Source organism: Dermacentor andersoni, chromosome 6 (genome assembly GCF_023375885.2).
Source record: "Dermacentor andersoni chromosome 6, qqDerAnde1_hic_scaffold, whole genome shotgun sequence".
Lineage (NCBI taxonomy): Eukaryota > Metazoa > Arthropoda > Arachnida > Ixodida > Ixodidae > Dermacentor > Dermacentor andersoni.
Genome location: NC_092819.1, coordinates 157772330 through 157787917, shown reverse-complemented (window position 1 = coordinate 157787917; position 15588 = coordinate 157772330).

Here is a 15588-nt window from a genome sequence, read left to right as displayed (position 1 = left end):
AAAATGGTCCAGGGCATGAGCCAAACTTCGGCTTGCGAGGTAAGGCAATGCTAAATGACACCATTCTCGCACTACGTAGGTGACTCGTTCCAGCGCTTATGTGCGGCCTACGAAGCGATTTGTTTCTTTTTTTTTTGGCTTCTGTGTAGAACTTTGGAAATACCGTATCCTATATTTTGCAATTGGGTCTATGGGTCTATTCACATTCATTACAGCAGCTCATAAACTTTTAGCTAAATTACATAAAATACGCATTGCTGAGTTGCTATGTCCATAGAGCTGGACGATTTTCTTGCTCTGGGAGAAAATATATCTTTGCTCAATCGGACCTTTTTGTTGGCGATAACTTTTTAGAAAGGTTATGAATTAGGACCAAGGGCAAGTCTATGGAAGCAGATTATAATAAATTGCTCATTCGTTAAGTGCTACATGAAGTTGGTCGCTATTTCCCAACAAATAAAACAGTACATATCCCTCATTCACGTGCTCGTTTTCCGCCATGAATAATCATAGACAAGATGAGTTTTGCTCTCTAAACCATTAAAGAGAAGAGCATTCCTACGGCCATCGCCTTGGGCACTAAACATGATCGTTCGTGTCAGTTTCTATGAACCAAGCGATGGGTTCCCAAGGTTCGTAGTTAGAGCGCGCGAGTTTTTGTGTCCAGTAGCTGGCCTCAGACATTATGTGCTAAAGCAATGAACATTTAGGAAATTCCGCGTAATTTTGATCGAGGCTTTCCCCGCGCGTGCTCGCCAACACTTTTGCAGTGCTTAGGCCATCAAAGTCAGAGCCACAAAAACGCCAGAAAACACGGTTCCAATGATTTTATGGGCGAGCAAACTTTATTCCGCACCGCTTTTTAAACTCAAACTCCCTTCATTTATAGTATTCCGTTGCGTATCTTAACGCAGGTGACACTGTCAAACACACAGGTATACCGAAAACCGCCGGTAAGTCATCTCTGAGGTTACGCCGTCTCCCAAGCGCACCGATGTGCAATGCTATTGCTTAAGATTTGCGATTGTCTCCTGGCGACATCGAACCTCATACGTCGTGGTTCTTTCAAGGGAACACGGAGCCACAGTCCCTTGGACGGGGCTGTAAGGTGCTCACGCCGACACGTAAGCTGTTGCACTAATGGGCTGATCCCCGTCGGTGACAGCGCAACCTGCAGTGGCGGAATCCCCATGAAAGGATTTTTTTCCGAGCTCGACGTGTCATTTTTTTTTATTACTGCGTCACTTTCCTTATACCGCGATCTCCCCTTCCTTCTTTATACGCCTGGGGATTCGATGCTTTTCCTTGTGAAAAGAAGCTTCATTGTCGGAGCTCCGCACACTTTGATTACCTTCCCGTCCACGGTGCCGCAGGAAGCTTAGGATATGTCGCGACGGCATACTTTGCTCTACACTTCCTTGCATGCTCATGCATACCGTGGTTGATTGTGGAGACGTGTTGCTTCGTATTGTCCGGTCCAAATAATAATAGAATGGTAAGCTGTTGGCCTAGTTGGTTTCACATCTCCCTTTACCGCAACACTTATGCGCTCCCCTTTGCAAAAATCATGTCCAAATAAGGTTTGCCTCTTTCGCGTCTGGGAAGATGAAGTGGTTTTTGAGCTATTTATAGTGCTCGCTTAGAGTGCATTAAACGAAAATAAAGGGCATTTTGAAGAACCGGAAAATCGACTACTGTCGTATGCCTTAAAACTTCGAAAAGCCTGCCATATTAAGCGTGGCAGTTTGGGCGAGTTCGTATGTCATGATTGTTTTAGGCTTGTAGCGCAGCTCAGGACGAGCAAAAAAGGGAGGAGGCAGGATTAATCAAAGGGACGGAAAACAGGTTGAGCGCTCACTCTGTTTTCCGTTCCCTTTGATTACCCCTACCTCCTTCCTTTTTTGCTCGTCCTGAGCTGCGCTACAAGCCTAAAGCCTGCCATATTAGGCTGGGATCATTAATCCTGCAGCTGATTTCACTAGTGGAGAATTTCCGGAGAAGTATATTGCTATTGGGCAAGCTGCAGTACTGTCATTCGAAAAGTTCGAGTGGCTTGTGATTCATGGAATAAAGTTGGAATGGTGAGGCATGTGCAAGCCTAGCGATCACTCGATTTGGACATTTCTTCCATTGCCCCACATTCATAATAAACTGTTTAGAAAATGCGCGCGTGTTTGCTGCTCTACGCGAGCAAGCGCAGAGACTTAGTAGTCTTATCGATGAGTTCAATTTGTTTTGTCGTACCTTCATAACACAGGGAACGAGTAAAGGCTTCGGCTTTGGGCACGTCGAATGCAGGGGCAAATGCGATATGTGATCGGGCTATTTTTTTAACTGCTCTCCATTTCTCATGCTTTGAGTTTTTCGGGATCCTTGTTTGTTGTTTTTTTATTGTATCTTTGACGTATATCTTGCTATTTGACGTGTATCTTACCCTTGCTATTTCTACCGTTCCCTTGACACAGCGTGGCGCCATATATATACAGAAGTTCAATATCTCATAAATGAAAGCAACACATGTCTCAGTTCTTAACGAAGGTGCGCCTGAAGGAGAATGGCAGGGAATGTTTGTTTTAAAGATGCGATTCCTCGACATGGAAAATACTCTGCCGTCACACAATATAGCCCTCTCTGAAAAAAAATGTGCCACCCTGACGGCAGAGATTGCTGCTACACGGACACACTTGACTTTGTTACGAATGTAGGATCAGATACTGTGCCGCAGGAATCGGTCGTAACAGGAGCAGAATCTGAAAATAGGACAAAGGCATTCGTTCAGTCAAAATTTTACCATTTACGGCTATCTGCTGCTTTAATTTTCGGTTCGATGCAGTTTTACTATATTCCATAGGTCCAAGAATAATTTCGAAGACGCTTCGGAAGACAACTGTCAGTGAGCTCTTCATTACATTAGGAACAGCTGCCTTCCGATAAGTAGCTGCATTTACTTTTTCAAATTTATGCTTCACCGTCTGTAACAATTTTCAAGTCACGTGGTATCTGTTACGTGTAGCATATCCAGTCATAGTGCAACATTTCAGTGCAGTAATGCATGAGCAATTACTTGTTTTTTGGTTTCGCCATGACATTTGGCCTAAGAATCTTTCACTCGTTTCCAGACGTCATCTTTGCGGCAGGTGTTTTTAGCTTGTTAATAATAAACATAAGCATGCCCCTTAGTTTTACGGTTGTTTCTGTCACCAGGGGAATTCATGCGTGTGTGCAAAAAGCAGACAGTGTAGGCAGCAACTATAGCAAGCACTGTAAATCATCTGTATTTGCTACGTTTTGAGTAAAAATATGCTGACGGAAGTCGCAATGCTATTTCCCCTTCAGGTGCTGTGGCCACAATTCTGCATGCCAAGATGTGCATCAAAAAGCAAAAGGACCGATGACATAAGATAAATGGAAACGTATCTCATACAAAATGGAACTACTCTGATTGAAACTATGCTGCTCGTTTGAATACTGTGAAATGTGTTTTAGTAAAACTGGTTCGAAGGCAGATGACTGGATGTTTGCTCTCGGTGTCAGGATATCATGCGCTGGACTCACTTCTTTCATTGTTTTTCGCTGTGCTTTGCATCGCGCATATATTTGTAGGGGCTTGATGAGGTCTATCTAAATATTCTAGAAATTAATTACATTGTCTTCTTGTATGCGAAATTCAAGTATTGAGTGCCCGCATGAAATACAACTTCTGTAAACTTGAGAACAATCACTAAACATTTCGAAATTTCTATTTCGTACCGCATCTGCGCACTTTTCTTGACTTTGAAGGTGCGAGAAATCTCGTGAAACAAAATTTTCTGTGGACAGAATTATTTGGTTGATGAAAGCCTTACGCAAGACAGACTGTGTCACGTTCTTCCACAACCGCTCAGTGGCTGTTGCTCGAAGCATAGTAGAAACTGTTGCAACTAACCGCATAAACTATCTTACGTTGTGTGCCTCTGCCTGTAACCGCACTGACCAGAAATATCTTAGGCGCCTTACGTGCTTACTAGTGTTTGCACAGCGATGTCTGCTTTGGCAAATTTTCAGGACAGGTCCCGGAGTGGGTAATAGACGATCAGATTTGGAAGCCAAATATATTGAGCCGACTGCAGACGCCTTTGTTGTTTACCGTGCTATGTGCGCGCAGAAACAATCTAAAAGCATAGGCTTAAGACGAAATGTCCTCTGAGCGCTGAGAAACATTCACAGTTCTGCTGTCTTCTTAAGGCATCGTGGCAAAAAAATGTTATAGTATCTTGAGCGTCAAGAATGCGTGCTAATTTGTACTTTTTTAGCGTTCTGTAGGCTGACCCTCGATATTTTGCAAATAATCTCTGCAGCGTATGAAGGAGAGGCTCACTTCTTGATGCCACGAAGTCACTTTTGCATTCTATGACTCTTCAATCTAAACAAAAGAAAAGGCGAAATGGGAGTAAACCGCTCGTTCCGTATCGCATTCTCGGTTCTGGGTTTCTGTACACTACGTACCAGTCGCGTTTAAAATGTACTCCCCTGCTGACCATGTTTTTGCATGGCAAAAGACGTGTATTTTATAAATTTGGGTGAAGGTCGTTGGGGAGGATAGACGGACAATTTTTGTACTCGGTTCACGAAGTTCTTGCGGCTATTTCTGAGAGTTATTCCTGACAGTTCACCGGTTATCACGCCAGGTGTTGCGTGTTCAAGGATATGTCGTCTCATCTTTAATCGGTTGAACCATATTTGCTCGCAGCGTAGTAACACGAAGACGACATAACGTCGCGAGGTGACTGGCTTGCTATGGCAGCGGGAGGTTTGGTGGAAGTGAAACAGGCGCACCGCTTGCATGCACGAGTAAGCAAACAAGTACGGCTGTGCTCTGTACACAGCTTTCATGAACTACTCAGCCAACTGGCAATTATAAATTGTTCAATTGTGCGCCCAAGCAAGTACTTACGGGATACCCGCAACAGTACCTACTTCTCTTCGACCCCCGATAAAATCAGCACAACAATATTTTGGCCTATATGCGCCACCGCGGCATGTTTTCCTAAAGCGTAGCCGTGCCTGTCGCCGAGTATAGGCCTAACGGGAAGAAACGAGGCTCGTTAGGGCTTGCGGAGTATAATGGAAGTATTTCATGACGTGATCTTGCGCAAGGTTCTAGATCACGGGGTTTTAAATTCTCTTATTAATTTACGAAATATTTCTGCAGAAGCCCGCAAGTTGCAAAGAAGTAATTATTAAAGGGAAAATGAAACATTCACCCGATCATAGCAATTCCTCCAAAGGGAACCCGCACGGGTTCCTCGAAGGAAAAGCCTCATTGATGAAGAGGAATTCGCCCTGGTCCGGGACTCGAACCAGGGACCACCGCCTTTCCGGGGAAGTGGTCCCGAAATCGTAGTTCAAACGGTTACCCATGCTGTTTTTTTCTTAGCGTTAGCCAATGTGTTAATTCTGATCGTTGCATAAATTCCAACAGAGATATGTTATCAGTGCATATAATAAAAAGAATATGTCGAAAAAGACAAAATGAAGGTTATCAAAGGAAAAAAACTAGGAGCAGATGCACAGCCTGTTCCTTTTTGCGTTATTTTTCTTCGGGGTGTTCGGTTTTACACAATCGCCACAACAGGAAAAGTTATTCGGCCGCGAAGCATGGGCTTTGTGCAAGGACATGACATTCCAATATATACATTTCGCTAAAGCCGAGAGGGTGTTGACAACACCACTATTTCTCAAGAATAATTTCATAAGAACTGCTGCGACGTGAAATAAAGAAGCTAGAAAGACGTAGAAGGTGTATAAGACATTTGTATATTTAGTATTTTCTTATCTCTGGCACCATCTCCGCAGCACCAACAGCATACTTGCGCGCCGCTGTTTGGGCCGCCGGTGCCATCCCAACGTAAATATAATTATCTCATTCCTGTCCACAGCACTACGAATTTCTCTGCCAGCTCTATCCAGTTATCTCAGTCCTACGTCCTGCAAATTACCTAATCTGATCACTCTACCCAGTTTTGCTCCCTGTCTTTCCATGCGTCCATCCACTTACGCAGACTCAATGAGCCTTGTTGCCTACCAGCTTGGACTACTAGGTTGTGCTCTTGGTCGTGATGTCATCGTGGTAGTTCGACCATAGTCATTCCAACGTCATCTGACTCGCCGCATGCCTTCGTCGTCACGCCTTCTATGCTCACCTAGCAGCCCAAACTGTCCAATAGCTTGAACCACTAGGTGTGCATTCGTGGTCAGGATGCCATCGTGGTCATTGAAGCGTCGTCATTCTCGCTTTGGCATCCGACTCTCATCGTGTGGTCTTAATTATATCATCGTCGCTATACAGTCGTCGTACCATCGTTGTGAGGCCGTCGTCGTTCTACAGTCGTCAGTCCAGGTTCGCCATTTGACTCTCGTTATGCCGTCGCCGTCACTCCTACGTCGACCCAGTGGCCGAAATTATTGCATCAGGTTGAGCCAGTTGGCATTCGCTCATGTTCGGGATGCCGTCGTCATCGTCACATCGTCGGCATATGTCATTGTCACGCCGTCGTAGCTGTTTTATCACCGTCTCTTCAGCTTCACCATTCGACTGTTTTCATGCCGTTACCATCACATCATCGTACACCCTCGTCACGACATCGTCGCCGTACACCCGTCCCCGTCCCACTGCCCTCATACCATTGTCACGACTTCGTCATCACATAGTTGTTGTCATGCATTCCTTGTCGTAATGTCGTCGTGATGCCTGATGGCCGTTCCATCATCGTCGTTATTACTTTGTCATCTGACTCTGATCATGGCGCCGTCGTCACGGCATTGTCTTCATACCATTGTCGTCATACTATTGTTCCCGTGTCGTTGTCATCACCTCATCGTCCTTATACAGTCATGCATTTATTGTCATACCATCATCGAGAGGCCATCGTGGTCATTCTTTTGTCGTCACTCCAGGTTCGTCGTTTCACTCTAGTTATGCCCTTGCCACGCCTTTCACGCTGAACAAATGACCCAAGTTGTCAAAAAAGGTCGAGCCACTGGGTATGCACCCGTGGTCAGGATGTCGTCGTTATCACTGCATCGTCGCCATGCCGTCATGGTGAGGCCGTCGTAGTCGTTGCCGCTTCGTCACTCCTGCTTTGGCCTTTGACTCCTGTGGTGCCTTGGTCGTCTCGCCATTGTCGCCATACGCTCTTCGTCATCCCATTGTCCTCGTACTGTTTTCATGTCGTCACACAGTCGTCGTCATCCATTCCATATCATACTGCCGTGGCGATGCCGAGCGGTCGTTTCGTCGTCGCCATTCTAATTTAGTCGTCGATGATGCGACTTTCGTAAGGTCGTCGTCATAACAGTGTCGTTTTACCGTTGTCATCACTTAAGAAACCTCATATCCTAGTCGTCAAGCCGTCGTCGTTATTCCGCCCTCAATGTTCTGTCGACGTCATTCCTTCGTCACCATTTTGCCGTAATCGTGCTGCAGTCATTCAATCCTTTCTATACCGCCATTTGCATACCACCAACGCAATTCTGTCGTCATCATACCGCCTTTGTCTTGGCGTCAATTTCATGTTTTTCTGCGCCATTTCATGTTCGTAACTGCGTCGTATTCATACAGCACTGCCATACCGTCGTACTCACGGGCGATGTTGGCAAGGGAGGATGATGGTAAAGTGGGCCCATGCCGGCGACCGTGCGGGTACCGTGTAGTCGAAGCACTTGAAATCTCAGAATGACCACCATAGATGGTAAATAAATATTATCTCGGAAACACACTGCGTTGCTACTTTGATTCAGGGCTAATCACATTATCATCGATGCTGATCGTGAGATGGGATTACGCCGTAATGTTTTAATGCTCCCAAAGAAACTCTTTTAGCAGATTTATCAGCTGCGTAAATCCAGTGCTCATTGTTACTTCTATATCGGCCATTACCTCTAAAGTCATTGGCGCGGTGCACAATTTGAAGAGCCATACGGCGGGTACGAGATACCTATTACACTATACATATGAGAAAGGCGTCTTGTTTTAACCTACAAATTAGTTTTGTAAGTGAGTGAAATGGCCCCTGGCACATAAAGTCTATAGTGCTCACGTGGTCTGCCTAAAAATCCGAATGCCCATGCACAAGTTTTATAAGAAGGCCCGAGTCGCTTGTAGCTGGTGCGAAGTAAATGATTTTCCTGTTTAAGCATGTATCTATAAAGAAGCACTAGATTACGCATAAAGCAGTAGAAAAAATATGAAAATTTGAAAAAGTAGAAGATATCGCCAGTATTTTCTGCAATGCAGAAATCACAAGATTTCAAAGCTGCATTCTTGAATAACCAAACATCTGAATTAGAAATTCCGCACATGAACTTATAGGCCAGAGGCTGTGGTAACACGGCCTTCATGTATGTTTCGCTTCTGTTCTCCGACGTGCATTGCTTCACTTTTGTTGACGACCGGCTACTTCGAACGCTTCTCGCACATGACACATCTTGTTCGCTTAGACAATATTAACACCATCTGAATATCGGTCGAGCCACACCGACGATTATGACGGCTGCCCAAAAGAATCGTCATCATACCGAATAGACAATTCGCAGGACAACGCGCAGGACTAGCAAATGGCGGTTTACAATGCAATCTCTCTAAATAAATAAGTAGAGAAACCGCAAGCCTTGTCCGTTAAGCCCATTATACACTCTGCGCAATACCTAACGTCAACCAGCACAACCAAATTTTCATGTCATTGAGACTAACGCGACCAGAGCGACGAAAGGTGAGTTTGAACATTTGCTTAGTGCCATGATCAAATGGCGTCCCTGGTTATTTGTAGCGAGCCAACTGCCGGCACTCTTCACTGCAGGCGCCTGCTGACCGCGGCGTCCAGGCGCTTAATCCTAATGGGTCGCTTCGCCTGGCGTTAATGGGACACGGCAGTCGGAACCGCTTAGGCCGAATTCGGCGCGCCACACAGAACGGCTGTAGATGCCACAAACGTTACCCTGCGCTCATTCGCGCTTCGCTCAGTTTGCCAAGGGCGATGATAGTGTGAGCGTTCTATTCCTTGTGTCTTTTCGTAGATGAGCGTAATCAACAGTCCTAACGCTCCCACTCTGAAACATCGTACGCTGAGAAAGAGACAAATGGGTCATAAACAGATGCTGCGAAACTACACCGATAACTAAGCTGGATTTAATCATCATTAGACTACTATACTACAATAGAGCAGCGCTTCATCACCGCAAAGGAGCTGAATAGAAAGGACATTGCATTATTGTAGATTCCCTGAATTAGATGCTTATTCAGCTCTACACCAAATGCTGATTCGGTTGCGGTAGTTTTCAATTCGGCATTGCGATTTTCTGCATGTCATTCAAGCAGACAAAAATATAGTGTGGAAAACAAATCCCCCCACCCCTTCGCATCATGGGGAGAAAACAAAACACAGTGAGCGACCTACTCACAATGCATTCGGCTACTTCTACATCTGTAGTGGCACATCATACTTTACTACCAGTTATGAATTAGCTGCACCGAGCAGACTTAGCTGATACGGAAAAGCTCAAGAAGCTGCCGATTACCCTATTCTACGATTTCTCAGCCGTTCGCGGAAAGCATTGTCATTATTGCTGTTGTTTTGGCTATAAATCATGGCCTGAAGCGCAAAAAATTAGAACATGCCCAGAATGAGCATAAGTTTACACTAGGCAATGAACAACTAAGAAATCAGGCGACAGAAAAGAAAATCACTAGTTCACACACTGATATCCCGCTTTAGATTAGACATGTTGTACACAGAACAGACAATTCTACCTAATTCATACGCCTATGAATGAAACCTTCCCCGATGCATTAGCGAATTTATGACAAGTTGCTATAATTAACCGTAACTCGCGCCACAAGCTTAATCCAAAAGATACCGTCGTCACATCTCAGAGTGCAAAGTTATTTCTCGGCTTTTAGTTCGGCGTCTCTTGTTGTGGCAAATACACGACTACACTCCGTTCAGCAGGCATCGTAGTTTGAAATGACGTTTATTGATTGTTCAAAGCCGCCAAGGTCCTCACTGGTACTTGTGGGTACGCCTAACTTCGCGGTGCCTTAGAAATGTGAGACACCAACCAGCTCACACAAAGCACGGTTTCCTATCTGAACTACGCATGGTCCATGACGTTTGGGTTTTCATTAGTAGTAAACCATATTTCCTGCGCTGACCTAAAGTTAAGTTTCTGCGGTCCTTGCTTTTGAGTTGTTCTTAGAAACTCATGGTCAGCCCTGAAGTTGATACAGTTGAAACGCGTACTAAATACGCTGTTTGAACTTTGTTCAGATCCTCAGTATTGCAGCAACGTTTTTCTGTGGGAAAGTTCAAAAAGTACACGATAGAATGTTCCTAAGTTCAAGATCATCATGAACAGCTTGCAATAAGTATATAGCAGCTCTAACATATTCCCAGAGATTTCCGAATACCCTTCCCAACGTGAGCCAACTCGAGAACATACAACAGGTAAGTTTTCTAAAAATAATCATTCAGAGTGATGTTATTATTGTCAGATATATTGCCATGTACTCGGCTTTGACATCTTACCCCTGTGTTCATAAGTGCATCCTAAATTGAAGCCCTTGCTTGACTTGATTTAAATGACGCCTGTCATGAAGGCGCCGAAGAAAACGCAATGAGCGTCTTGGGCACGTTCAGACGAGGCGTCATTTACATGAAGTCAAGTATGAGCTTCAAGTTGATGCATTTCTCAATGTGAGGGTTAGTCCTTACTGCTCTCTTTTTGACCTGACGCCGTATTCTTTCTGGTGCAAATGATTCTTTCATTACAATATGTTAGAAACAGCGCTGAAGTTATTTCACGAGTGCTTTTATTTAGGATACGTCGAGTATTACATTCAAAGACTCAACTGTATCTCATCGCATCGACATGGGCACCAGTGCGCCACTGTGACGACAAAAACCGTATCATGTGTCCGTGACAGAGCGATATGTTCACAACGCCCAAGTAGCTGATATGCTCAAGCGCAGCGTCATTGAACCTTCGCATTAGTCCGTGCGCATCCCCAGTTGTTCTATTGAAGAAAGATGGAGAGATTAGATTCTGTGCCAATTTGCGTCGTCTTAACAAAATAACTCGAACAGATATTTACCCTCTATCGAGAATTGACAGTGCCCTTGACTTCCTGCAAGGCGGGAAGCTGTTTTCTATCGACTTAGGCAGCGGTTATTGGCAAGTCCCCGCGGCTCCAGACGACAAACTTAAAAAGGCCTTTGTAACGCCAGATGGCCTATATAAATTTTGTCTCATGCCTTTCGGGCTTCGCAACTCCCCCACAATACTTGAGCGTATGACGGACGCCCTTTAGCCGGTCTCCAGTAGAAAATGTGCATCTGCTACGTAGATGACGTGGTTATCTTTTCGCCCGATTCACCCACCCATCTCTGTAGGCTGGAGGAAGTGTTACAGAACCTAACTGATGCTCGCCGTCAGCTCAACGTGAAGAAATGTCACTTTGGGGCAAGTCAGCTCACTATCATTGGCCATTTATTATCTACGACTGTATTCTTCCTGACGCCGCCATACTACTTGCAGCTGCTGATTTTCCCAAACCTTCCTCCGTAGAAGAAAGAGCGATAGCAAGGACAGGAAAGGCAGGGAGGTCAGCCAGATGAGCACCCTGTTTGCTACCCTACACTGAGGGTGGGGGAAAGGGGAATAGAAAGAGGAAAAGGGGGAAAGAGTAAGCGAAGAAACCATCGAGCACCTCTTGTGTACATGCCCTCGCTACAACCTACAACGCCTCTCTCTGCGGACAACTTTAAACCGACTGGGCTCAAGACCGTTCTCCGAGTCAAAGATACTCGGACCGTGACAACACCCATCACTGGCACGAAAAGCGATTCGTGCACTAGTACACTACTTGAAGTGCGCCGGCTTTAAAGACCGCTTATAGTGTCCCTTTACATCCTACCACACGCATTCAGTGCTTACTCTCTCCGTAAAACTTCGCAGCTTCCTTAGCCTCTGCTCTTACACTTTCTTCGCTGCATTCTGAATTTTGCGTCCATCACCGCTCCCTTCAATGAGCTTCTACGAAGCGACTCGAAAAACTAGGCCTGGTTGCCCGCTTGTGATGATGCATTCCAAGAGTCGCGCCGTCTACTAAGCTCGCCACCCGTACTGCGTCCCTTCGACCCCTACAGTTCTGACCGAAGTACACCCTCACGTCAGCGGTGTTGGACTCGGCGCTGTACTCACTCAGCGCAAGTCTGGCTTTTATGAGTGCGTCGTTGCATAGGCAAGCCACGTCCTCACGAAAGCAGAGATGAATTATTCCGTTATCGAGAAGGAATCTTTGTCCATAATCTGGGCACCTGGTAAATCTTGCCCCTACCTCTATGGCCGTCCCTTCGACGTAATTAAAGACCAATATGTTCTTCTGACTGCCCTTAATTTTTCCCCGTTGATTATTGAGAGCTGATAAATAAATGTGAGCATTGTTTCCGAATAGTAAAGAACGTTCAGCGTGCTAGGGCACAAATGTGCCCTAGCACATGTGCCCTAGCTAATGCGCTCATAATGTTCATTTTTGTGTGTCTCACTTTCTCGATCGACAACAGCTTGGCACAGTTTCGTGCTTGCTCGAATTCAACAAATGAGACTACCTGGCTACCGTTTAATACTATAAAGACAGTTACGGGAGACGCACGCAATGTAGAACTCATGTCCTGTCTTCAATCGTATTTCCTTCATCTCACGAATATCGAGTTATGGTATGGTTTATTTCCACTAAACAAAAATACAACATAGCGGGAAGAAAGTGGGGGAGAAAGCTGCTTGCAGCAGCTTGATCGACCCAATATCCGACGTTAGGATTCTGCCAACACCTCACGGTGGCGTCATAAAACCGCAAGCCACTTCACGCACGCTAAACGTTTCTCTATTACTCAGAAATTAGAAAGGCAGAATAGCTACTCTAATGTCTTAGCCAACGGGCACGGTAAAGAAACAAAGAAACAATGTCTCGTAGGCCGCAGGGCGGGACTTGGAAAACGAGAACTCGGCAAGAAAATCTGAGCTAAGAAACTTGGGAACCAGCCATTGTGGAGAAAGGAGGCTTTCTTGACAGAAATTCCAAAATGATTACACATTCGCCACTGACAAGTTTGTTATGGCGGCACCGCTATTGTGCTCATCGACATGGCTCTGGCTGCCGAGAAAGAACACCACCTTCATCGGCCCGGCTGCGACGTCGGACGCTTCCTGCCATCGGGGCACAGCAAATGCTACAGAAAACCACGTAGAAACACACACAAAGCTTCAGGAAACGCCACGAACCGCCGATATGGCGACAGCTTGACGTTTGTTCCGGCTCTCTGGTTTCGACGGTTCGCTAACCTTTCCCTGGATTCCTTCGAGGGCGTCCATGGACAATGCTTGCAGCCCGTGGTAGCGCTGGCCTTGTTGCCGTGGCTATGCTGCGAAAAAAAGGGGCCATTAACGCTGTTTTCGGAATCATAAAGAACGTTCAGCGTGCTAGGGTACAAATGTTTTTGTGTGCCATGTACTTTAGATGGGTTGCTGTCAGCTAATGCGCTCATAATGTTCATTTCTGTGAGTCTCACTTGCTCGATCAACAACAGCTTGGCACAGTTTCGTGCTTGCTCGAATTCAACAAATGAGACTACCTGGCTACCGTTTAATACTATAAAGACAGTTAAGGGAGACGGACGCAATGTAGAACTCATGTCCTGTCTTCAATCGTATTTCCTTAATTATTTCTTGCGCATTGCATTCATTGACGCTTGCTTGTGATAACCATTCGGTTACATTATCCTAAAGCACTTCGCATAGGCAACCAGCCTGTAAGAAGCTCAGTTTTCCCGCCCTAACGTATCTCAAATTAATTCAAGTGCACAATGTGGAATTTGGAACGCCTAAAACCGGCATAAAGCACCCTTACGTTACCAGATACGCTATAAAAGAGATGAGCTAGAAAGTAGATATGCATTATTATTGCATCCGCAATCACCACTGCATCGTGCATAATGAGATAAGGCCTCAGCGGCTTCCACTCAAAGTCGGGACTTATTGTCCTCGCGTATCTAGAACTACTCAAGCGAAACACCAACGTTCGGTTCACCTAACGCGTGACAATGAAGCCATTTTGCGCTCAACACAAGAAGATATCGATACTCTTCTATATATTCTTCCGTGAAAATTGTATGGCCAAAAAACAAAAAAAAATACTACCAGCCGGCATTCGCACATAATTGTTTGGCGTGGCGCGCAACTTGTAAAGTTCGTCTAGTAAAATGCCGGTGAAGATCATGATACCACGGGCCGACCTACTGCGACTTCCCTTCCTCAATCTAACTGCAACACGTGCTTGGAAAACCGAAGCTTCGCTTCGCAAATCACACAATTCGCGCATTACGTGCTTTGAAGCGGCCTCTTGAATTTGCTTACACCCCATCTTCAAAGGAACAAACTGCATCGCGTACAAATTGCACACCTAAACGTGCATAGGACGGGCATAGGAGAATTTAGATATGGCTAGGCAATTCGTCTTCGTCTGGGGTTAAGGTGTTTTGTGTATTACAGCTGTCAATCTCCACCAGAACGTGTCCTCGGTCTCCAGAGATGCTTTCGTAGTTGCTTGCCGCATATGTATGTATGTATATATATATATATTCCTTAACGTTATGGGCATCATTGAGAAATGTGCAATAGAAGTCGGTGGTAACTTCGTTAGACAGGATGCCAGTAAGCTCTCGCAAGAGACGAAACATCTGGTCAAGAAACGCCTATGTATGAAAGCCTCTAACCCTACAGCTAGTATAGAACTGGCAGAACTTTCCAAGTTAATCAACAAGCGTAACACAGCTGACATACAGAAGTATAATATGGATAGAATTGAACATGCTCTTAGGAATGAAGGAAGCCTCAAAGCAGTAGAGACGAAACTAGGAATAGGCAAGAATCAGATTTATGCGTTAAGAAACGAAGCAGGCAATATCATTACTAATATGAATGAGATCGTTCAAGTGGCTGAGGAGTTCTATAGAGATTTATACAGTACCAGTGGCACCCACGATGATAATGGAAGAGAGTATAGTCTAGAGGAATTTGAAATCCCACAAGTAAAGCAGGAAAAAGTAAAGAAAACCTTGGGAGCTATGCAAAGGGGGAAGGCAGCTGGGGAGGCTCAGGTAACAGCAGATTTGTTGAACGATGGTGGACAGATTGTTCTAGAAAAACTGGCCACCCTGTATACGCAATGCCTCATAACTTCGAGCGTACCGAAATCTTCGAATAACGCTAACATAATTCTAATTCAAAAGAAAGGGGACGCCAAAGACTTGAAAAATTATAGACCGATCAGCTTACTGTCCGTTGCCTACAAAGTATTTACTAAGGTAATTGCAAATAGAATCAGGAACACCTTAGACTTCCGTCAACCAAAGGACCAGGCAGGATTCCGAAAGGCTGCTAAACTATAGACTATCTTCACACTGTCAATCAGGTGATAGAAAAATGTGCGCAATATAGCCAACCCTCATAATAGCTTTCACTGATTACGAGAAAGCGTTTGATTCAGTCGAAATC